The following is a 24,161-nucleotide window of genomic DNA, read 5'->3' as shown; positions in this document are numbered from 1 at the left end:
TTAAACCGACTTCAGAAAAAAATATTGAAAACATAATACAATCACTTAAAAATGGTAGTGCGCCAGGATACGACGGTATAACTACAGAAATCTTGAAAAAATACTGCAATTTTCTAACCAAACCGATTACGCATATAATTAATGTAAGTAATAAATACGGAATATTCCCGTCTAACTACAAAAAATCCATTATAATCCCAGTATATAAATCCCGAGATCCAAAAGAAGTAAACAATTACCGCCCAATATCCTTATTATCCAACATTGCAAAAATACACGAAAAAGTAATAAAAAAACAAATTACTGATTATACAGATAACCAAAAAAGTATTAACCCTAGTCAATACGGTTTTAGAGATAAACTTAGCACACAAGACGCAATTGCAGAATTAACTAAGCTTATTTACAAAACATTAGATAGAGGCAAAAAATGCTTAAGTATATTCATTGACCTCAGTAAAGCTTTTGATAGTGTCTCACATTCAAAATTAATTAATAAAGTAAATAATATAGGAATTACTGGCAAAGCTAAAACATGGTTAAAAAGTTATCTCTATCAAAGAACTCAACAGGTTAAAGTAAACAACGAATTAAGTGAAATAGAAAATATAGATTTTGGAATTCCACAAGGAACTGTTTTGGGACCTTTACTTTTTATATTATATGTTAATGAACTTTTTCAACTCCCAATCATTGGAAACATCATATCTTACGCAGATGATACAGTTATAACTATTGAAGGAAATTCATGGAATGAGGTCGTAGTATCAGCTAATAATGCAATAAATATCGTTAAAATATGGTTTGACGAAAATTTATTGACACTGAATGTCGAAAAAACCCATTTTATACCTTAGAGCCTAACAGGGAATAACTCAAATGTAAATCTAAACATAAAAATTCACGAAAGAAATTGCCTCCTTAAATTCGCACCCTGTAATTCAAACTGTATAAACATTAGTAGTAAAAAAGAAATAAAATATCTTGGAATAATTATTGATAATAACATTAAATGGAAAAGTCAAATAAATTCCACAGTAGACAGAATGAGAAAACTAATCTATATATTTTTTAGACTAAGAAATATTGTATCATAAAAAATACTAAAAGATATTTATTATGCATTGGCGCACTCTGTCCTACAATATGGAATCGTGGCTTGGGGGGGTGCATATAAATCATCCCTACTCCCACTGGAAACTATTCAAAAAATACTAATAAAAATCATCTTAAAAAAGCCATATTACTACCCAACTATAAATGTTTTTCAAGATTTCCCGGTTCCCCCACTTACAAAAATTTATGACAAAATTGCACTTCTACAAATACATAAAGATTTCTTTAGTAAAAATAATTTACCACAATTGAATATTAGCAAAAGAATAATATCTGTTGGAGGACTAACAGTGCCACTAGCACGAACCACAACAGCACAACATCACTATATATTCAAGGGTGTAAAATTATTTAATAAATTACCCCTTGATATACGATTGGAAGAAAACTACGAAAAATATAAAAAAAAAATTAAATTAAAATACTCTTGTACCACCTCATAACTTTACTTATTGTTTAGAAATATGTTTTTGCCTTTTAAATTCTTTGAATCATTTATTAACTAACCTATATTTTTATTACTTTTATTGTATTTATATTTTTACTTTTATTGTATCTATATTTTTATTACTTTTATTGTTATTTTTTGTGTTATTTTTTGTTTTATTACTAATATTTTTTGTTTAATTTAAACAAATGTAAAAATATTTTTGTTGTCCTCTCCTAAACACAAGCAGCTGCTTTATTAGGAGAGTGATTGATATATTGGTGTTTATATTGTTAAAAAAATTGTAACCTTGTTTATATGGTTCAATAAAAAAAAAAAAAAAAAAAAAAAATTATTGCTTTACTATTAATCTATATTTATAATCTGCACAATATTTTTTTATATAAACTATGTAATATGGCTGACCGATCGCCCTCGATTTAGCAGACCACTACAACCAGTCAAACGCAGTATATTTGTTAACAATACTGCCAATAATTATTTCGTTAGCTTTCTAACTCAAAGGCCTCATACACTATGTGTCGTATTGTATCATGTTACTGCTGCCACTACCTAGCATTTACATATGAACTTTACATTTCTTATTAACTTACTTAAGTCTGTATAACTTGGGAGTAGGAATATTCTTATTTTTGTACTATTTACTTGCTGTTTTAATATGTCAAATGGATATGGTTATACGTATTTTTACTATTACTTTTGTGAACTTGCAATCTTCAGAATATTATTTTTTTATTAACTATGTATGTAAAAGCCCAATGGGCGTATAAATAAATAAATAAATAAGATATTGATATATATCGATAGCAAAATTTATTTATGTAAAGTTAGATTTTTTATTTAACCTCCACACTGTGAGAAAAAAAAATCCAGGGCCTATTTCATCTTTGGTGATAGTATGTGGAGGTGGAAAGGAAAAAGGCATGAAGGGTGGGTAGGAATATAGGGTCAAAGTGTCCAGGGGTGGACGTATTAATCCCTCCTTCCCACCGCGGTGCCACGTGATGAGTTGAGAGAGTCCGGCTAGAGAGGTCAAAAGGTTTCCCTCAACCAGTCTCTCCCGTTTTGGCCCACAGGAGGTGGGCAAACGCATCCGTCGCCAAGACCTAGACAAACCTCATACCCCATGATCCTGGGCACCCCTGCTAAGTCACCAAACGTTGCGAACCACTTGAGGTGACTTACGGCAGGGGTGTTGGTTATCCAAAAAATTGTTCTTGGGGCGGCGGTACCCATACCCGCCTATTTTAGATTTGTTGAAATTTATAGCCAAGTTGTTCAGTTGACTCTCAGATTTCATAATACTTTTACAACAATTCTGTCGCTAGAACGGATATGAATTATTTTGTCGTTCTGAATGCTGACTTCGTGCGATCCAAGACGTGACTCCAGTGTGTCATTGAATTCTGACTGCTGACTGCGTGCGATCTATGACGCGACTACGTTGTACAAATTAATTCTGACTGCTGACTGTTTGCGATTTATGACGCGACTCCGGTGTACAAATTAATTCTGACTGCTGACTGCGTGCGATCTATGACGCGACTACGTTGTACAAATTAATTCTGACTGCTGACTGTTTGCGATTTATGACGCGACTCCGGTGTATAAATGAATTCTGACTGCTGACTGCGTGCGATTTATGACGCGATTCTGGTGAATAAATGAATTCTGACTGCTGACTGCGTGCGATCTATGACGCGACTCCGATGTATAAATGAATTGCGATTTTTTTTTTGTTTCGTGACATCATAATTTACTGCTGCTAAACGAAATACCTGCAGGACGTGTCTAGAGTTATAGAAGAAATGGAACGGAGGAATGCCTCGCCTGCTCCTTTTTGTTTCCAATAACTAGTTCCTACTGCTCGAGGGCAAGCTACATGCGGCATTATTAACTTCAGCCTTGGGGGACATTTCCTGACAAGGGATCAAGAGAAGTTCAACGCTGCACACACACCAAACATGTGTTGTATTGAATATTACATAAGATATACGCTGAAAGGTTTCCTAATTCTCAAACAAATTCAAGAACCCATACAACGTCCATTCATTGAGATATGTACTAAATTTTAAAATCCGGTAAGAGATATTTTAAAATATAGAGATAATTCACAAAAGAAGTGCGTTCCACGTCGATTTAAAAGAAAACCAATGTTGCCAAAGATATTTTCTTCTTTCTATACTAGCTGACGAGTACTCTGCATTGTTCGACGACTTACAAATGGTTAGGGTGTATTTTAAGGTGGGAATAATACTATTGTATGGGCCGGTGGATACCATAAATCCAAATAAACCTTTTTTTTATTTAATAAATTTTTATACGTTACATTTTTAGACATATTTTTAACTACCATACTAGGCTAATGCCCGTGTTGTGGTAGTTATACATGAAATAATAATAACAATGACATAAAAGAACTAAAAAATACTATTTTATAGAAACATAAGAAAGAAGTAAAGAAAAAAAAAACAAATTTAATGATAAATAAAACTGAAAACAAACATATTTAAATAATAGTAAACTGAAAAATAAAGAAAAAGTATATGTACATTTAAAAAGATACAAATAAAAATTAAAAATATTAAACATTAAGATTCAAATATAAACATAATTAATATAGATCATTTTCAAATGTGGCTGAAAAATAGATTGTATGGGAATTGTCACATCTGTTTCACCTTAATGCATATAATTGTTTGTGTGCAATTTTATTTATCGCAGGTATTATCTATAAGATAACATGTTTATGTTCAACACTTAATTTTAATTTTCGTGATATGAGACAAGTTGGAAAGAAGTTTTTATAATTTTTTTTTGTGTTAGGATCTTATATAATCTTTTAAGAAAGGTCGTCCCCTTTCAAATATCCATTGATGTACACGGACAGTAAATATGGATATAGAATTACTTTACTTTTGTTGAATGAATCTTTGTTGAACCGTTAAAACGGCCACCATCTTGAAACGGAAACGGAACGTATAAATACATTTACTGACAGATGAAATTCATAATGAGGTAAACCTTTTATGTGGAAGACAATATTAGTAATAAAAATGTAATATTTGGGTGCTACTGTATTTTCTTGAATAATTGAATCTTAGTTTTTTGACACTTCTTACTTTTGAAATTCGATGCTGTTGGAGGTTTGTTAACGCGAGGGTTGCGATCCCGGCAAAGTAGTATCCAAAGATAAATATGTTACGTCACAGATACCTGGTAGTTGGTAGTTGATGGGTACATGGTAGCTGGCTTAGGGGCTAGGGTAGGCCCAGAAAGAACATTCGTGTAGCTTACTCGGATCTCCGGGGTCTGGAATCTAATCCTTTGGGGGCATTTCCATTATCCTCCTTCAGCCAGGCCGTACGGAAAATATCCACGGAGAAATTTCATAAAGAAAGCTGCGTGCTAAGCCACAAATCCGACCCACATTTTATACATATTTCGTGTTGGACCATTTCCCTGGGTGCAGGGAGTATTCTGATAAATATACATTATTTCGACGGTCCCGAAGAACAAAGTCAGATGTGCGAATTTTTCGATTTGCAGTAGAGCTGTTTAAAATTTCATTTCGATATTTAAATTTCGACATTTGGTGAAAAATTGGTTATCGGAAAAAAATATTTACTTTAATACGTATGAAAAATGTTGATTCTGTATATATAAGATGTAAATTATAACTTGTAAAAATGTATATGTAACTAAACTTCAAGCACCTGTTGACAAGCCAATTCAATCGGCTTAGCATTACTTGTTTGATATTTTTGCAAAAATAACAAAATGACAGTTGTGCTTTTCGATGATCACAATTTATTCAAAAGTTAAAATTGACCTAAAATCTGACCTTTCAAATGCAAAAAAAAAAAACATAATGTTACTGATACATTTGAATTTTTGTGAAACACCCCAACCTTCTTTCACACACACCATCAAATTTTAATTTTAATTTTTAAATTCTGTGAATGGTCAAGTTCTGATATTATTTCAGTTCTATAAAGCAACTGTTTCATAAAGATATAATAACAGAACTTGAATGGAACTTTCCCAGATACTTGAAAATTAAATTTGAAATTTGATGAATTGTTCAAATTATGTGAAGTAACCCGTCATTTTAGTATCGTATACAGAGACTGATGGAAGAGCGAAAAAAGAAGGCTGAAAAAATTCAATTCAAAAACATTTCTTCGATTTAATGGTGAACATTAAATTTATCATTTAAGGTTTCATCTTATTTGCTAGTGATTATTTTTTACAATTTCTCTGCTATTATTTATATTTTTTAAATTTTTTATTTATATGTATTTAAAATCAAATTGGTGAATTACAAACTGTATTACATCCTGCATTACGTATTGATTAATATTTGAAATGAATAAAGCTCAATTTGGGAGTAAATAAATAAATAAAATATTAATAACGTTAATAAATCGACGATATTTTAAAAGTAACATTTTAAATGGATGTCACAAAAACTGTATTTGCCGCCATCCTGAGCGATAGTCTACTAACAAAATGCTTTTAGCCGTCCGTCGTGATAAAAAATATTGTTATTTTTTTCCAATCGACGTGAAAATTGTCGAAACTTCATCGCAATATAAATATTGTTTAACATGTAGGTACTATGAGGTAAAATGTAAGTACAATATTTGTGAATTGGCGATATTTTCAACATTCGAGGAGCTCACTTTAATAATATATTTATACCTCGCATAAAAGTAGTTGGCAACTTCGGACTACTCTTTCTACCGCAGGGACTCAAGTTAGGAAATTTTATTAGGAAAAACTCTCTCCCCTATTATGAACAAGTTTTAATATAATTATTGGCTGGAACTTATAAAAATTACGAAGCATAAGTCGGATTAAAGCTACCCAGTTATATGAGTAACGCTCAAGATTTCTGATATCTTTTGTGTTCCTGGTCTGGAGAAGAAATTAAGCTATATTTAAGCTCTTATCCCTGAGTGGATACTAATCGGGAGTAGAATAGAGGATTTCTTGATAATATCAAAGAACAAATCAAAACAATTATTGATAATGATAGGTCTATGAAATATTTTTATACGGATACAGTGATAGCAGGATTTTCTCAATTTTGTGAAGGAGAAATCATCTTAGGAAGCTGTTTAAAAAGTGTTTCCGTAAACAGTATTGATCGAAATTTTAAACATCAAGAAACTCATCGTCCAAAATTTCGATCACATTTTTTACTTTGAATAAATATAAAATAATAAATATAAAATAATAAATTTAATAAATAATAAATGTAGGCGTTATTAGATCTGTCAAAGAATTTATACAGGGCTTTCAAATAAGAGGTGTTATTTTGAATAGCCCGCTATTCGGTAGATGTTACTTTTAAAGCTGTCATTTTTTGACATTTGATAAGTAGAAACTACGTCATTAATAAAAATGGAACGATACACGCTTAAAAAATGCATTGAAATTATTAAAATTCACTTGAGTGAATCAAATGCAAATCTTCTTGAGTGGTGAGGCCCATTTCCACCTCAGTGGCTTCGTCAACAAGCAAAATTGTCGCATCTGGGGCTTGGAAAACCCGAGAATTATTGTTTAAATGCCTCTTTATCTTTAACGTGTGACTTTTTGGTACGATTTATGGTCCGGCGGAGTCATTGGACCTTACTTTTTTGAAAATGAAGCTGGAGCAACAGTTACGGTGAATGGATTGCGCTATCGAGAGATGAATAATGATTTTTTATGGCCGGAATTGGACGGTATTGATTTGGATAACGTTTACTTTCAACAAGATGGCACTACGTGCCACACAAGCAACGAAACCATTGACCTTTTACGGTTGAATATCAAAATAACACCTCTTATTGAAAAATCCTGTATATAAAAATGCAATAATCCTACATGTATTTAAAAAGTCATTTTAAATACATGTAGGATTACGAAAGATTTTTTAAATATTTATTTTGAGGGATCAGTAGGATTTATGGGTCCAGTTAGATGTTCTACCGAGCCGAACCATCTGATATGAATAATATCTGGAGGCAGTGAATTATTTTCCCATTTGATCTCTGGTTAGTTGACGTGTTGTTATTGTATTGTATTTATTATGCTAATATAATGTACTTGCATAATGTGGATTGAATAGATGATCATTTGTGGAAAAGTATGTGGAAGGGCTTAGTTTTTCCTGTGGGGAATATTTAACCCGGACATAAAATTGGAAAAAATATAAAAATACTGGTTAAAGTAATTTAATTACAACCCTTAATACCCTGAACATATAAAACAAAAAAAAATTCTTTAATCACTATATTATAATAACTTTGTTACATTTTTCATAATGAACAAATAAATTTTTAATAATACTTTTTTTATTAGAACAACTACATGCATCAATGTAATATATTATTTAAGAAGAAGATAATTATGGTTGAGTGGCTAAAAACGCAGTCCCGGTAAGACAAATATCATATGTTCGATCCCTAGTTGTAACTGTTATCTTTTTTTGTATCTTGTTCTAATTTCATGTTTCTTTTAGATTTGTTAATATTATCTTTTTCTTTAGTGATAAATTTATATTAATAATATATTTCTAATGAGCTTACATTAAATAAGATATAAGCATTTAGTGCATCTACAATAAAGAGAGATTGTTGGAATATATTTTTGTATGCCAATAGTGTGTGGATTGTGAAATGAATACTGCTTACAAGAAAAAAATCGTCCGTTTTAAATAAACGCTTTTCAAAAATAAAAATGCTAAAAACATTTATAAGAGAGAGTATCGGCGAGCAAAATTGTGTGTTTAGCAAACTTTTTTCTTTCTAACTTACAAACACACTTATAATTATATAATATTTACTTTAGTAAGTAAAACACGATTTCGCTGAAATTTAAGCCAGACCAGCGTATATATTTAAAAGTTTTGCCAAACATTGTGCTGATATTATAGGCGAACAATGTTTAAATCTTTAAGGTATCAATATTGCCTTATCTTTAGTAAGTTTAAAAAGCTGCCTTCGAGAAGGAAAAGGGCCTTTGAAATTTCATCCGTAAAAGCTTAATTTTAGTTTATTTTCAAGTAAGTAATAGAATTTATTAACATCAAGTTACTTTACATTAAGATCAAAAACATTTTTTTCTTCTCCTGGAAAAAATGTTAAGCATTTAAAAATAAATCTGTTTACCGCTGACGTTTTTGAATTGCCGATTTTTCAAGGAAGGGGATTATTTTTATGTCGGAGATTACTATTTTATATTCTGGATAGCTTTCATACCCGGCTTCACCGCATACAAAAACGCTTCATATAAAATAAAATAAAAATGTCTAAGGCTTCATTTCGAATAAGGGGTGATGAATTTCTTTTTTTAATTTAATTTTACTCAAAATAATATAATTGATGGCTTCTAATCAGTGACTTTCCGAGCCCTCAAGCAAGGTCTCCATTAACATATACACAATGTTAAATCAATCGCTAATTTATTAAATAAAGCACCTTTACAGTCAAAAAATTTGATGAGTACCTACTTCCTCAGGTCCGCGAGCGGCCATTGATTTAATAAATCAAAAAAAGAATTTACTGAATGTACTCTTTTCATTTAGTGCTAACTCTGCATATCCTGAATTCAAAGTGGCCACAACATACCTGTATACTACCTTATAACGTATTATTAAAACGTACCCACCCAACTAGTTAACAAGCCCATTCATCGTAATTATACAATAGGTTGCTTATCTAAGGACAAAACGTTCGTCCTAAAAGATAACTATCCCTCGGGTCTAACGAGCACACATTCGCCAAGGATTACGCCTAAATCCCGGATTTCCCTAATCGAATAAAGGGATAATGATTTTACCTTGTTCCCGCTGTTACAGATCCGTTTAATGACAAACTCAAGGCTTTTTATTGGACGAAGTGAGCGTGCATTGTACACGATACTCACTCCGAAGATCCTTTGTCTCAAACTCGGTTTATTTCTTGATCTCTCTTATTTATTACGCTTAATTAATTAAACGTACGTTTAAATCAATGTTATTATTCATTTTATAGACTTCTTTACGTTTTACGAGTTACTTTCTTACGTTGATGAGGATATATCTCTGAAATCTCGACTTTGAAATAACTTTTTCATCTGCTTCAAAATAGAAACAAAGACTTACAACGGAAATTTATTTTCACATCATTTTTAAGACAATCTGTAATCCGGTTGTTTTTTATTTTTTTTTTATATAACAACAAATATTCCTGTCTTACTAATAATCTGACAATATTCAAAAAAACTATTACTATCATTATAAGCTAACGTTATTTAACGCGACGCCTGGGACACACAACATTATTATTTATAAATGTAAGATATTTTTGTGTAAAATTTATTTTTTAATTATATAGATATATTATATAAGTATTTATATGTTCCCTTTTTGTAACATTACTAAGAAATAATTATGCACGATGGGTTACATTTTATTTCTTATATTTTATTAGATGCAATAGATTTAAATCTGATTCTGATTCCGGGTACAAAGAAAGTTTCAACTGCTCGCCATAAAAAATCGGTATAAACATCCCCTAAATTCCCATGTTGATCATTTATAAGGGTTAATGTTATACTTTACGAGTCCAAAGTAAACATAATTTACGAAGTATAATGTGAAGGTAAATTGAGATAAATAATTAAAAACGGCGTGCCGGCAAGATACATGTGGAAAGTTAGATACTACATGAGCATTTAAAATATTCTTGTTTTTCAAGAGCAGTAAAACTGTTAATTTTCTGTGAAAGCATTGGCATGTAATTGTTCTATAATTTTTACATCTTTAAAAAAGAATGTGACTTTACTGGGGTACCCCGTTCAAAGGTCACATTGTTCTTAGTTATTTGTGTGAATTGTTAATTTGGTCAAGTTTTATTATTAATTTTATTTAAGTTTTTGTAAGAGTGTAAAAATGTAACAAGAGTTAAATTATAAAGAAAAATAATAGAATAAAAACATTACATTTTACAAAAAAAAAATATATAGCGGAAAAACAAACAGAAGAAAAACATGACAGCATTGACCCATAATATTTGAAATTGTGAAATATCTCAAAAATATAAATAATGGAAAATTCTTGATATATTTTTTTTAAATTACATTATTTATGAACATCAAAAAATCTACGCTAATTAATGCCTCATTCAAATCAGCTTCTGAAATGCACGCCTCTGTATCTGTGCAACCATAAAATATAAAAATGTAATAAAGTCTTGGATAAATACCATTGATACAAACATTTACTTGCTGTAATATCTGACCTGCTGTAACATCTGAACTGATGTATCTTAACATTTTCTTTTCTTTTTTTTATACTTTTCTAATCTTCTTAATGTATGTGACTAAAATTTTTAACTTTAACAAATGGTTGGTTTTTTTGTTTTTTGGTTATTTTGTTAAATGAGTTTTACTTTACTTTTTAACTGTTTGATAAATCATATTGAGTCTTGGATAAATACCATAGATACAAACATTTACTTGCCGTAACATCCGACGTGCTGTAACACCTGACCTGATGTAACTTAACATTTTTAATTTTATTTTTTATATTTCTCAATCATGTCTTTTGAATTGTAATTCAGTAAACAATGATTTTAGTTTTTCCAATATTATTTTCTAATCTTCCACAAAGATAATGTATGTATATGAGTAAAATTTTAACTGTTAATAAACACAAGTATACCCACGAACTGGTGATGCCCTTTGTGGGATTTTATTGGTTAATCTGCTAAATGTATTATTCTTTACTTTTTAACCGTTTGTATAAAAAAAAGTTTGTCCTTTATTGTTAAATTATACCAATTTATTTACCAGAAAAATTATTAATAAAAAATTAAAAAATCTAATTGATATTTTATTACGGAAAATCCAAAAATCGTTGAATAAAGTTACGCCCTTCAAACCTTTCTCATCAAATCCAACTTCTATAATAATGTCTAAAACTAAACACAACCTTTATTTTAAAACCCATTTTTGTTAACTGCTTTTTTCTAAATACATATTAATGATAAAAAGCAACTCAAATGATAAAAATAAGCTTTATTCCAACTTTACGCAATGAATCTGAAAGTATTTGAAAGGAAAAACAAGTTATTCATGTCCTAAAATTATTATAACTATCTAACCACGGCGTTGTTCCACACCAATATACACGGTTAAATTATTTAAGTTAGTAAAGCTTATGTATTTCTTCTCACAATATTTGAATAAAATTCCTAAAATTACTTACCTTGAGAACGCTTTGAGTTTTAAAAATCAAAACCTTTTTATACGGTGCTTCCGGTAATAGATCAAAAAAGGAATTTCTATAACACAAGCTTTTAATTCACTTAATTCTGTTCGGATGTTTAGAAAAAAAAACGATACCCATTCCAATATTTTAGAAGAATATGAAATATTATACATGTCCAATTTTGTCGGAGGTTCCGTTTCAAATATAAAAAAAGTATCATTTCAAGTAAAAGAATAAATGCTATTTAATTTTGAAATAAATCCGCCTTAAAAGTGAAAAGCTAAAACAAGCGGAAGGAAAATAAAATATGAAAATCTTACCTTCAGAATTGTAAAGATGTCTTCTCGGTAAAATCCCCTGACGCGAAATCAAAATCTTCCTCACAGTTTTAATGTTCCTCTCCCTTACAAGTGTTTTATTTAGCTTTTAATTTGAATGTCGGCTCGCGCTACTGAAAAAATCCGAATGGCTTTTCTATGAAAGAGTGAGTCTGTTTGTTGACTACGTGCGTTTATAAGAAATTAAACCCTTAGAAGCAAAATGTTTACACAACTTTCACAGGGTTAGATAGTCAGTTAACTTAATATTACTACGCCTAGATTTACAATTTTAAATTAACATTCAAATACAATTATTTATTATTAATTTACTTATAAATAAGTATTCACTACACACAGATATATTTTAAAACACGGAAAGTTTCGAGGAGGTAAAGTCTAACAGTTTAGTGATGTGATAAAGTTCTTGCGTCTCAAACAGTTTTTAATATCTTCGATAATTATTCTTCCACACACAAGTCGTATAAAGTTCGGCTAATACCGTCAAACTGAAGAGTTTCAGTTTAAACGTTATTAAAAGGCGTAAAATTAAAACTTCAGTTATAAAGATTTCTCACGATGGTGTCACACATAAAGTGGTCGTAACAAATGAGGATATGTTGGAGATATGGTCAAAAGTTTATATGGATGATGACACGTGTAAAAGATGCGATGTTACTCGTATTGCACACAGAAAGGAGAGCCGAGATGTTTATCAAATATCAAACGCCGCTTCTTGTTTCACACAAACGCTTTAAAGCGGGAACTGAATTCAAAGGGAATACGTAGAGAAGAAGTTTGATGAGAGGTTAATATCAATTTCCGGCACAGAATCGAGGACAAATTAGTCAAAGTTTTTAAAAGTTTTGTTTACTTTGGCACGGGAAACTTTCTGCTACAACTTTGTTTCCGATTCGAGGGTATTTGACAGCCTCTCAAGGCGTCAAAATAGGTACTTTTGTAGAGTGCAATTGCTTTCAAATATATTTTCATAAGTTTGGTTAAAAAGTTGCGCAAGTCCGACGACTTTTAAAATCTTGATGAGAAGGATTCGAGAAATGACTGCAAATCAAATGGAGTGAGAAGAGGATACCGGGAGATCAGGCGGGTCGGGTGCCAGGGATGGCTGGGTGACTGGATGCTGGATGGCTGGGTGACTGGATGCTGGATGAGGCTGGACTGGGCACTTTGGCGCGCTAAGTCTTCAGACGAGCACACGAGACCACTTGCTTCAATATCGCCCCTTATGCGACTGAGCGCCGAGAACTTAACAAACCGACAGGGGGGAAGTGAAAACGCCGCCGTCGCGAAACGACGTAAGTCGCGACGGGCGAATCTAATCCTTACCCGCGCTCGCGAAACAATCAAATTCGTCAATCACGGTGAATACACGTGAAAACTGTCAGGCAACTCTATTCGCTTAACCCTTTTAACTTAAGGGTCAAATTCGCGGGGAGGCGGCCGCTTCTGTTTCCGCTTTTCAGAACGGCGGAGAGGGATGGAAGTAGGCCCACGCGCAGTTTTCCCGCAGCGCAAAAGGGACGGAAAGCTCGGTGAGGTGTTTACCTGTTTAAAATGTGAGTCCGCCGTCGACCGGCGGCGAAATTGAAGTTTGACGTTTAGGTAAGTGATTCTCATCCCGCATCGGCCGTCTATCTACATCGTGCGGCATAAAAAGAGATAGACACGGGGACGTGTACACGTACCTGCTACCTGCTACTTGGTACCTATACCGGTACCGGCGCGTTTCATTATGAATGAGGCCTTTTTGTGCGTTATTTGAATGTACGAAGGAGCCTAGAATATTGACTTTATTACGCATGTAACATATTGCTTTTGCCCTTTTCCAATTACCTATTGGAATGTGTATCGGGCCTCAGATTAATGAAACATTCCTACCGCCTTTTCACTACTCTTGAATGTATTTATAACATCCACAGAACTTAAACCGATATTAATATTTTTAATGTATTCTAGTGAATGATTGATTGAATAGTTAAGAGCTATGAATCTTCAGGTTACTGAGCCTCTTTTTCGGTGTTTCAATACATACATAGGATAGAGCAATGGCTCTTGTAATGACAAGAAACGCGTTTTGAATCTGAATTGTGGTATTTATTAGTGCAATACTGAGAGCATCTCACAATTTGGAAATAAATGGAAAAATAAGTAGGGAAAATACAACACGTTTTACTGTAAAAAATATATTCCATTCCTCATACTTCATTTTTAATCATGCATTAATTGCCTTTGAGACACAAAGGAAATATTGATAAAATATGTTCAAAATTAACATAAATCCTCCTTGACTAATAAATATGTCTATACCTATACAGCATGCAATGTATATCACAACTTATAATAATAATAATAATGATGATAATAAGTGTTTTATTATCTTTTTTTTGTGTAACAAATAGATATAATGATATCCTCACTGGGATCTTCCGTGCTGAGGATTTCATTTACATATTATGTATAATTTAATTATAAGAAAATTAATATTACATCAAAGTTACAAATAAATTTAATTATGAACAAATATCATGCAATATAATTTTTTTTTTTTATAATTTTAAATTAAGTAAGATGTTTTTTGATATATATATATATATATGAAATATATATATATATATATATATATACATATATAAATAATAATAATAATAATAATATAAACTCCTAAGCATGTACGCAGTTTGACAATTTATTTCACAACTAATAATACTTATAGTACGCAGTTTAACAATTTTAGCCCTCGTCAAATAAAACAAGTTTATCAAAATTAATTTTATAAAAAGTTTATTTTTTCGTTCATAAGCATGTTTACAAGCTTATGTTTTGGTTCATAATTATATTTACAAACATAATCCACTGTTTTTCGGTAAAAACTTCAAGCCAAAAAATCTAAATTTTACAAAAGGTGATACAAACGTTTATTAGATAGATAATATTTATTTCTTTAAATTATGTAAAAATATTGTATTTAAAACAGAAATATTTAACATAAACAAAAAAATGTTGCCTGACGTGTTTGACATTACTTAATTTTAAGTGCAAGTACAAACAGTAAAAATAAAGGGAATAAGGAACATTGAAATTATGTTGATTTTTAACTGAAATCAATTTTGGAGACCTCCACTCCAGTGAGAAGATGCTTGCGTGCTTGCGTGAGAAAATGAAAAAGCCTTTTTTTACTGAAATTCTTTTCATATTATATTTAGTAACTTGATTGGAATATCAATTTCCAAACTCTCCCTAGTCCTTCCCACTGTACGTCGTCCATCTAGATTGTGTCACCTCTAATTCCATTCGCCTCACTGCATTCCTCCAAAGGGGGTTCCCTAGTCGATCTAAATACAAAAAACTCTCCCCAAAAAATCAATCTAAGGTTTGAATTTTCCCATAGTTCAGTCTATCGTCGGAGCATATCTAAAGAGAATAAAATAAGGTTGCTATCCGCATCTGTCTGTTTGTGCGCTTAGTTCTTCTGAACTACATAACAGATTTTGAAACTTTTTTCACTATCATTTAGAAAAATTTTTCCGGATGGTTTACATATACATATAATACATGGTCCCATGATAAATCAACACAGTGACAATTCAACACACCTTTAAAAAGTGATATAAAGTCATTAGAAACGATGAACAAAAAAAATTAAACCTTACTTAACCTAACCTACTTAATCCAGTTAGTAAGGTTTTTGTTTCATCACTTTCCTTGACTTTATATGACTTTTTAAAAATGTGATGAATTATCATTTTGATGATTTATCCGGTCACCATATAATACATGCATATTATATTTACAGAATGTAGAGAAAAGCCGATGTTTTATAATCAAGTCATAAAAATATATTTTCTGTCACTACATTGTTAACGCTGGCTAAATATTGTATATCTTAAAAAGACCTACAGAAAAGTCCACCATGATATATATCTATATCCTAAGGATAACCCCCCAGGAACGCCTGGTACACGTCAGCTAGTATACGAAGATGCTCGAAAGACTTTCAAACATTTTTAGATTTTTTTATGACTTTATTTTTATTGTAAAGAAAATATTGCATCCTGAATTCGATTCTGGATCTACTGCGGTCAAGGAGTTCGTGTTGCCAACTAAACCGCATTTACCCTTGTAAAACTTCACTATATTTCCCCACTACATTTTTATTGCTGGCAATACTGTTTTTTTATAAGAATACACTCTCAACTTTACTGTACGGAGCCTGTGACACTGTGTTACCCCCAATTACAATATGTTTTGAAGCTGAACTATTCAGATCGGGTTACGAACAAAAAGCCATTTCAAGAAAAGTTTCGTTTCTGGATTATAGTCTCTCACCAGGGAGATTCTGAAAGTTTCTACCACTCTCTAATGAGCCGCAAATATACTTACTATACATTACTTTGCAATAATTAATTGTGAAATTATACAAATATAATCAAATTGTCCTCAGGATTCGTAATAAGGATCATAATGATTACTCGACTACTACTACTACTACGTCTTCGTTACACAAGGTTATCCACCTCTTGTCACCCTAGAGATTATTTCCTAATTGATATCGTTCGTTTAAAAATCGTTAATACTGTTTCACATTTTTTCCGATTCCGACATCTCCCGAATGTTATTATCGTTTCAATAATTAATATCATAATACTTATTAGGAGATCAAATTCTAAAAATAAATTTAAATTAATATCGCTATGATAAATAATATTAATGTAATATTTGTGCGCGTTCAAAATCATTCCCACAGTAGGTTTTCAAATTCTAAAAATAAATACAAATTAATATCGCTATGATAAATATTATTAATATAATATTTGTGCGCATTCAAAAACATTCCCACAGTGACTTGAGCTATTTGTAGCCGTATCAATCCACTCGCCACTGGACATGTATGATGGCGTTTCCATTAAAGCAGTATTCCCCAAAATGTAGCGCGCACCACCACGAGGATAATACGCAAATCATTCGTTATTAATATTTATTTCTTAAAATATTTCAGGATGATACAATGACAACATATTGTGATTTGACCAGAAATGCAGAATTTTTATCTCCTTCTAAGCATTTTGCTGGTATCCGTTTTGCATGTACGTTATAGGTCTCCAGTTAAAAACAAAATACAAAAATACTCCAAATATATTATCCTATTTGAGGATGTCTTAGTCCCACTGACAGCTACTCCTGGAAATTGGAATTAGTGAAAAAGGATTTATAGAAATTTTGTTTTAATTTAATAAATTTCTTGCACTTTTTTCCCTTCATGTATGTATACGGATAAAATTACTAATAAAAAGTATTGCAAAATTTATTAAGAATTCTTCAAACTATTTTCTATCCGGTTAAATACGGGATATCAGGCCCTGATAGGCTTCCTGATAAAGTTTTAGTAAAATACCAATGTATTTTCACAATGTCGGAACACGTCTTCATGAAAATCTTTTTCGCATTTCGACATCATATTTATAAGATATAGTCATCATATTTAAGACAAACGCAGGTGAATGAACGTGTGTTCATATATGGTTACGAATGTACTAAAAATTTATCAGGAAATGACCTGCTAATCCATTTTTAACCGGTTTACTAATAATTTGAAGAGATTCTTAATAGGGAGTTATATCAAAGTAGGGAAGTCATGTTTTAACACGACCATTTGGCATTTCATCTGTCTTTAATTTATTCATAAATACAAGTATTTAATTGACATTTACAAGACATTGCTACATTGAATCACCATACTAGGCAACTGCCTGTTTCATGGTGACTAACACATTAAAATTTATTTGTTACGTTGCGGTTCCGGTTCCAGATAGTGGCCGTCTTGGATACTACTTTTTTTCCGCAAGAGTTCGCGTGATCGTGCTTCCTACTATGAACTGTAAAATGGGAATAATCAATATTATGGAATGGAAAAAGTATTTTCATTGAGATGTGATATTTCAGTGGACAAATTTCACAATTCCTTTTTTTTTTTTTTTAAATGTTACGTGAAATATTTATGGTTTCTTATTAGGTAGGTAGGTATATAAGTATCGACTAAAAATCTAATGATATTAATGAAAATTATGGTTTTGGTTTATTCAATAAGAAAAAACATAGAAACATACTCTTTTGGAGGCGAGGTCTACTAGCTAACTATAAAATTATGATAAGGGGGCGCATGGAGAGTTGCCGTATAGTTAGGGTGGTACAAATATATATATAATTTATTTTTTTTATTATAAATATGGTTGAGAAACACTGCATTAAAGGTTTGAATCCCGGATAGGTATTGTCATACTGTCAAAGTGTATAAAGTATAGAGTTATAGACATACCGTAGCGCGTTGCAGCAGTTCCACTTCAATAATGCGGTTAGCCGATATGACGTTTCCAATCACTTGGCTATCATTGATATGACGGGTGCTCCTGCAATAGTGATGGCCGCGATCCGCATAATCGAAAAATCAATTTTCTAACAAATGTATAAAAGTTATTTCGATTTAATCGCATGCATAGCATACGGGCGACGTTGATTGGTAATTTATGAGTGATTTGAAAAATGCGTGTATAAAAACGAACACCAAATTTTTAAATGTCCAATAAAATTTGCTTCAGCTATGCACATGATAAAAATCAGTTTACTCTTCATGTACTTTTCAATAGTTCCAAAACTACTACGCATTCCTTATTATGTGTGTACATATCGCATCCGAAACACTAATAAAAAGGCATGAAAACTTAGTACACAATACACTGATAATGAATAAACAGTAAAAAGTGCCTGCAATAGGCTATCACGGATAGATCAACTAATATACGCCATTCGATTCAAAACCTTTCAAAATATTTCTGAACAATGTTTTAATTCGAAGCTTAATGCCAAATCACTATTTTGATTGGTGTACATTATGAATACCAAAACATACGCTTTAGATAAATTGAAGGTTTTTCTATCGCTTCGCTTGAGAAGAATACAAATAAAAAAATAAATTACTTAATAAAAAATATTCAATAGAAATGTATGAACGCGTAAAGGAAACAACTTTTAAAAAATACAGTATTATAGTTAAGATTATCTGTGACAGTTTCATTTGATTAACATTTTTGGTTTCTTATAAAATTATTTACAAAATAAATATAAACCAGTTTTGTGCTTGAAATCGAACGTTTCTAGACTCCGTTTGTGATGCGATTTTGATGCCTATTACCTACGATATAAGGTATACCAAGAATATACACATTTTTGGCTTGTAGCTTCCTCTTAACTGTCAACATTTCTATAGTTCGTAGAAAAAAATCTTTACAGTCAACAAATACAGTATGGTGAGTTGCTAAATAGATAGAAAATGGTTTGTTTTAATTGGTTTATTTTACTATATAATACTTATGTACAAACTGATTAAATGTAAACTGTCGATTTCCAGAAAATGAATAAATAAATAAATAACCCAAAAAAATTGTTGTTGGTCATGACGTAAAATACTTTGGACAATTATCACACTTTGGAAAACTGTGGACAAAGTTCAAAACTGTCTAAAAATTGCCGAATTAAGCGTAATCATTGTTTTTATCGCTGTTTGCATGAGTCCAACAAGCCCAATTTATCAAACTTCTAACATATCTCATATGAATGGTAAAAATATTTTTATAAAATTTAATAACTGAATTTTCGATATTTTTTATAATCAACCGTTGAATTATAATCGATTAGATCAAATATATAATTAAACTAAGCCCATCACTAGTCGGTAGTGTCTGCCCGCCTCTCTTCCGTCAGTCGAGGATCCCCACACCACAAACCCCCCACAAAAGTTGTGGGGAACTGTTCGGCATAGATGGAAATGTGGGATCCGAGAGAAGAGATGGAAAATCTTTACTAAAAAGTACTTTATCAGCAGAGAAATACAACATTAAAAACTTGGAAAGTTAAACAAACTATCGCCAGACTGTCACTGACACTTGACTGCCACTATCATTGGGAGATTTTCGTTATGGGTTGTGTCTTCGCTCTAGTTATAGAGAACTTTGTAAATTCCTACTCAACCCTCAATTACATTAACATAATACGCCTTTACAGTGCAAATATCATGCCTTTGGAAGGAACTGCCCACCGCAGTTGATGCACGGTGTAACGTGTCAAACGCCATCTTCAAAGCAGAATTAAAGTGGCTCTATCTCTTCTCACTAGACTAATGCTCCCCTTCCTTTAACATTATTTTATTTAATTCATACCACCCTATCCTACCACATATAGTAAAAAAATATTTAGCAGTGTTACTGTTTGCCCATGTAAAATCATGGGCTTTTATTACTGACATGACATGACTTGACATGCCAAAATAAAAACTGAGAAGCTTTGTTTCTGCAGAATCTAAACATATCAGTTGAGTTAAGCCGCATCATTTTAAAGAAATTTACAGTGATAAAATCCATGACTTTGAGGGTTCTAGGTTCATTGATTCTATGATTTTGGAATAATTTCTAAAAACTCGCAAATTAAATTCTTTGAGGCGGGGTTAAGTTTTTGCACCGGAACAAAATCCGGTAGTGTAGAGAATGAAGTAGGGTTATTGAAATTTTTTCCCATCCTTATGGAAACCTTCAAGGCCAGTAAGCCGCACGTGCTTGCTAAATTTAAGTGTTTGTTCCAGATTCCTAAACCAACAAGTTAATAAAAATTTCTGTTAAAAAATACAAGCACCGTTAAAATTATAGCGAGAGTATTTATTTTAATTTACAAGAAACTCGTACTTTTAGATCTTCAAAAAGAAATTTAGTTTTTTATTAGAATACCGCACAAGAGACACAACTGTCTGAAGCCAGTGAGACTGTGGCATACGTTGTGAGGCTGAAAATCTTCATTGAAAATCTTCTCACAATCGTGAGGAGGGGAAGAAGATGGGGAAAGGAAGGTGGGGGATTACCTGGCTATTTAGATCTGGTCACATAACAAGGCTTAAGCCATTTCAAGCAACGTTTTAATTCTGAATGGTGGTCTTACACCAGGGCGATACTGAGAGCATCTTCCACACTGGAACGTACCGCAAGTATACTCTATATTAATTTTAAACACAATTTAATCTAGTAAAATTTACTTTCGCACGCCGGGATTTTAACACGCGACATTCGGCGTGCTAGTCGAGAGCCTTACCCCTCGACCACGGAAGCCGTCATCCTAAGCAAGAAATGAAGTCTAAAATTTTATTTTCCTTCTTTTTAAGCCTACAGGTTTTTTTCTTCTTAATTTCCGTAGCTTTTATTACTGTTAACTCGATCCCAATTACTTAACTCATTTTTCCGCTACGTCTTTTTGCAAGCATCAATCGTTAAGAACGATCACATTGATACTTTCCTTACGTAAGATAATTTTCTGCTTAATTTTATTTTGTATAATATCTGATGTGTTCCCAGTATTGATCGATGTTATCAATAATTTGTATTAATTTTTAATGTATTATTTCGCTTTTCACTTATTTGTCTGTATTCCATTGTAGGTATATTTACCCTTTCTCGGGTTTCAAATAACTGTATGAATAAATGTCTCATCCAAATTACCTATTTAATATGATTTAATAAATCTGATCAGAGATGATACAAGACATGCTTAGTCATAATAATAATAATTCCTATTGTTTATGTCAGTTGAATAGGGTAGTGGATGTAATGCGCTGGCTGCCATGATTCATATAAAATAATAAATAAGATTAATATAAAAATAAAGAAATTATTTTATTTTTTTATTATGACTATCAAATACCAAATATTAGCTTAATATTAATGGAGACGACGGGGTTGAATTTAATAGGGTAATTTTTGGATAGGGCCTGACACGCTTATTACGAATATTTTTTAGAAAAAAACTTTATATTCGCCTTAATTACTATAAAAGAAAACTTTTTGCATTTCGGGCGGAGGAAAATTATGAATTTTAATTTTCAATTGCGTTAACCAAAATTCACTTCGCGAATCGATGCGGCGGCAATCAGCTGCCATTAGGTACGTCACTGTTATGTTGGTATCCCTGATACATTGCGTAGATACGACTACGGCTAACTTCGTGGAATACAAATGGATTTGTATCACAAACCATGTTACACAAACCTAGCGTAGCCGGTAAACTACTTGAAAACTGGGATTTTTTTCTTGCCTTGACGCGAGCAGGCGTTATTAAGGGGCACTTTCTTTTGTATCACAAACCATGTTAGACAAACCTCGGTATCCCACGAAGATAGCAACGGTCGTATTTAGCTCTTGTTAATGCATCATTGATACCAACAAACAGTGCGTTCCTAATGGCGGCGCGTTGTCGCCACATCGATTCGCGAAGTGAATTTTGGTTTTACGCAATTGAAAATCAAAATGTATAATTTTCCGCCGCCCGAAATGCAAAAAGTTTTCTCTTATAGTAATTAAGGCGAATATAAAGTTTTTTTCTAAAAATTATTCGTAATAAGCATGTCAGGCCCTATCCAAAATTTACCTTTAATAGTTGGTATCCGGTACTTTACAGCTACACCAAAACTAAACGCCAAAATCAAATTTTATATCTAATTAGTACAGCGGATTATCTCCTGCAACACGGTATCACGTCCATATGCATAAACTCACACTCTACCACAATCTACACATTTTGCCCTGATGATGGGTGATTGAATGCTGTCTAAAAAACAAAGAAGAGCAACATGGCCTAATACCCCAAAAATAAATCACTTTAATACTTTTGACTATGAAAATCTTGAATCATATCTGACTTTACTATTGTTTATTTGTTCTGTTTTCAGTGTCCTGTATACGAGTATTTACCGGTAGAACCGTTTTGTCAAATACTTTCCATTTTTGAAACCAAATTTTACTCTGAAATCATTAGATTTATAAGTAAATACCTAAATACCTACTTATTTGATTAATAAACGATTTGTTTATTAATCAAATAAGTAGGTATTTACGATTTGTTTGTTAATGGTTCAACATTTGAAAAAAGAATATTTAATGAACCATTAACGGCCAGCATCCTTCCATCCGTCATCCATCCGGAACCGAAACGTAATAAACAAATTTACAGAATGACGAAATACAAAACGCTCTAGAATTCCAAGTACATTACAGTTACCTACAGTCGGCCGGCATAGTCCAGTGGTAACGCATTGGACTGCCATTCCGAAGGTCGCGGGTTCGAACCCGGCGTGCGCAACTAAATTTTATTTGATTAATTTGTGTTATTTCACAATTAATTAATTAAAATAATATATAGTATATTTGCGGCACGTTCCAGAGTGGAAGATACTACCAGTATCGCCCTGGTGTAAGACCACCATTCAGAATTGAAACGTTGCTCCAAATGGCTTTAGCCGTGTTTAGTGACTAGATCTGAATAGCCAGGTACTTCCCCACCTTCCTCTTTCCCTTCCCCACTTACCATCAGCCTCACAACATCCCCCAATTGGGGATGCCATAGTCTCACTGGCTCCAGACGGGAGCAGTTGGGACTCTTGTGAGGTATTCACTATGAAAAAAAAAAAGTGAAAATAATGAAGAAATTGAATAAATTAAATACTTCATCATTAAAATAGACAACAAATTAAAACTTAACACTAACTTTCAAATGTTAACTAAAAAATAACTTCTTAAGTAGGATGAAGGGATAATTAGACTTCAAAACAAGGACATTGGTCTGCCAATGTATCATTCTACTCGAATTACTACACAAGCGTAATTTTTCTGAGCAATAAAACACAACTTAAAAATGAAAATAATTCAGAACAGAGGCATGATGTCTATATTGTACTGTAGCAGATATACTAGGATAAAAACAACGCAAAGCAACGCCAACTCAATCTTCTAAATGTGTGGCAACGGGTTCCATGATAACTCAACACAGTGACAATTCAACACAATTTTAAAAAGTGATATAAAGTCATTAAAAGCGATGAAAAAAAAAATTTAACCTAACCTAACCTACTTAACCCACTTAATAAAGTTTTTGTTTCATCACTTTCCATGACTTTATATAACTTCTTAAAGATGTGATGAATTAC

General features: G+C 32.0%; 1 long non-coding RNA gene across 1 annotated transcript in view; it reads right to left on the bottom strand.

The window, feature by feature from the left end:
- The window catches only part of LOC149423193 (uncharacterized), a 288,922-nt gene extending 276,618 nt beyond the window's left edge, over positions 1–12,304 (bottom strand). The window contains exon 1 of the long non-coding RNA XR_016302309.1: positions 12,131–12,304. This is a non-coding gene — a long non-coding RNA (uncharacterized LOC149423193). The remainder of the gene's footprint in view (positions 1–12,130) is intronic.
- Between the last annotated feature and the right edge of the window lie 11,857 nt (positions 12,305–24,161).

This window comes from Hesperophylax consimilis, chromosome 6, assembly GCF_061612785.1.
Source record: "Hesperophylax consimilis isolate HC1 chromosome 6, BYU_Hcon_1.0, whole genome shotgun sequence".
NCBI classification, from domain to species: domain Eukaryota; kingdom Metazoa; phylum Arthropoda; class Insecta; order Trichoptera; family Limnephilidae; genus Hesperophylax; species Hesperophylax consimilis.
This window is presented reverse-complemented; position numbering and strand designations above follow the sequence as displayed.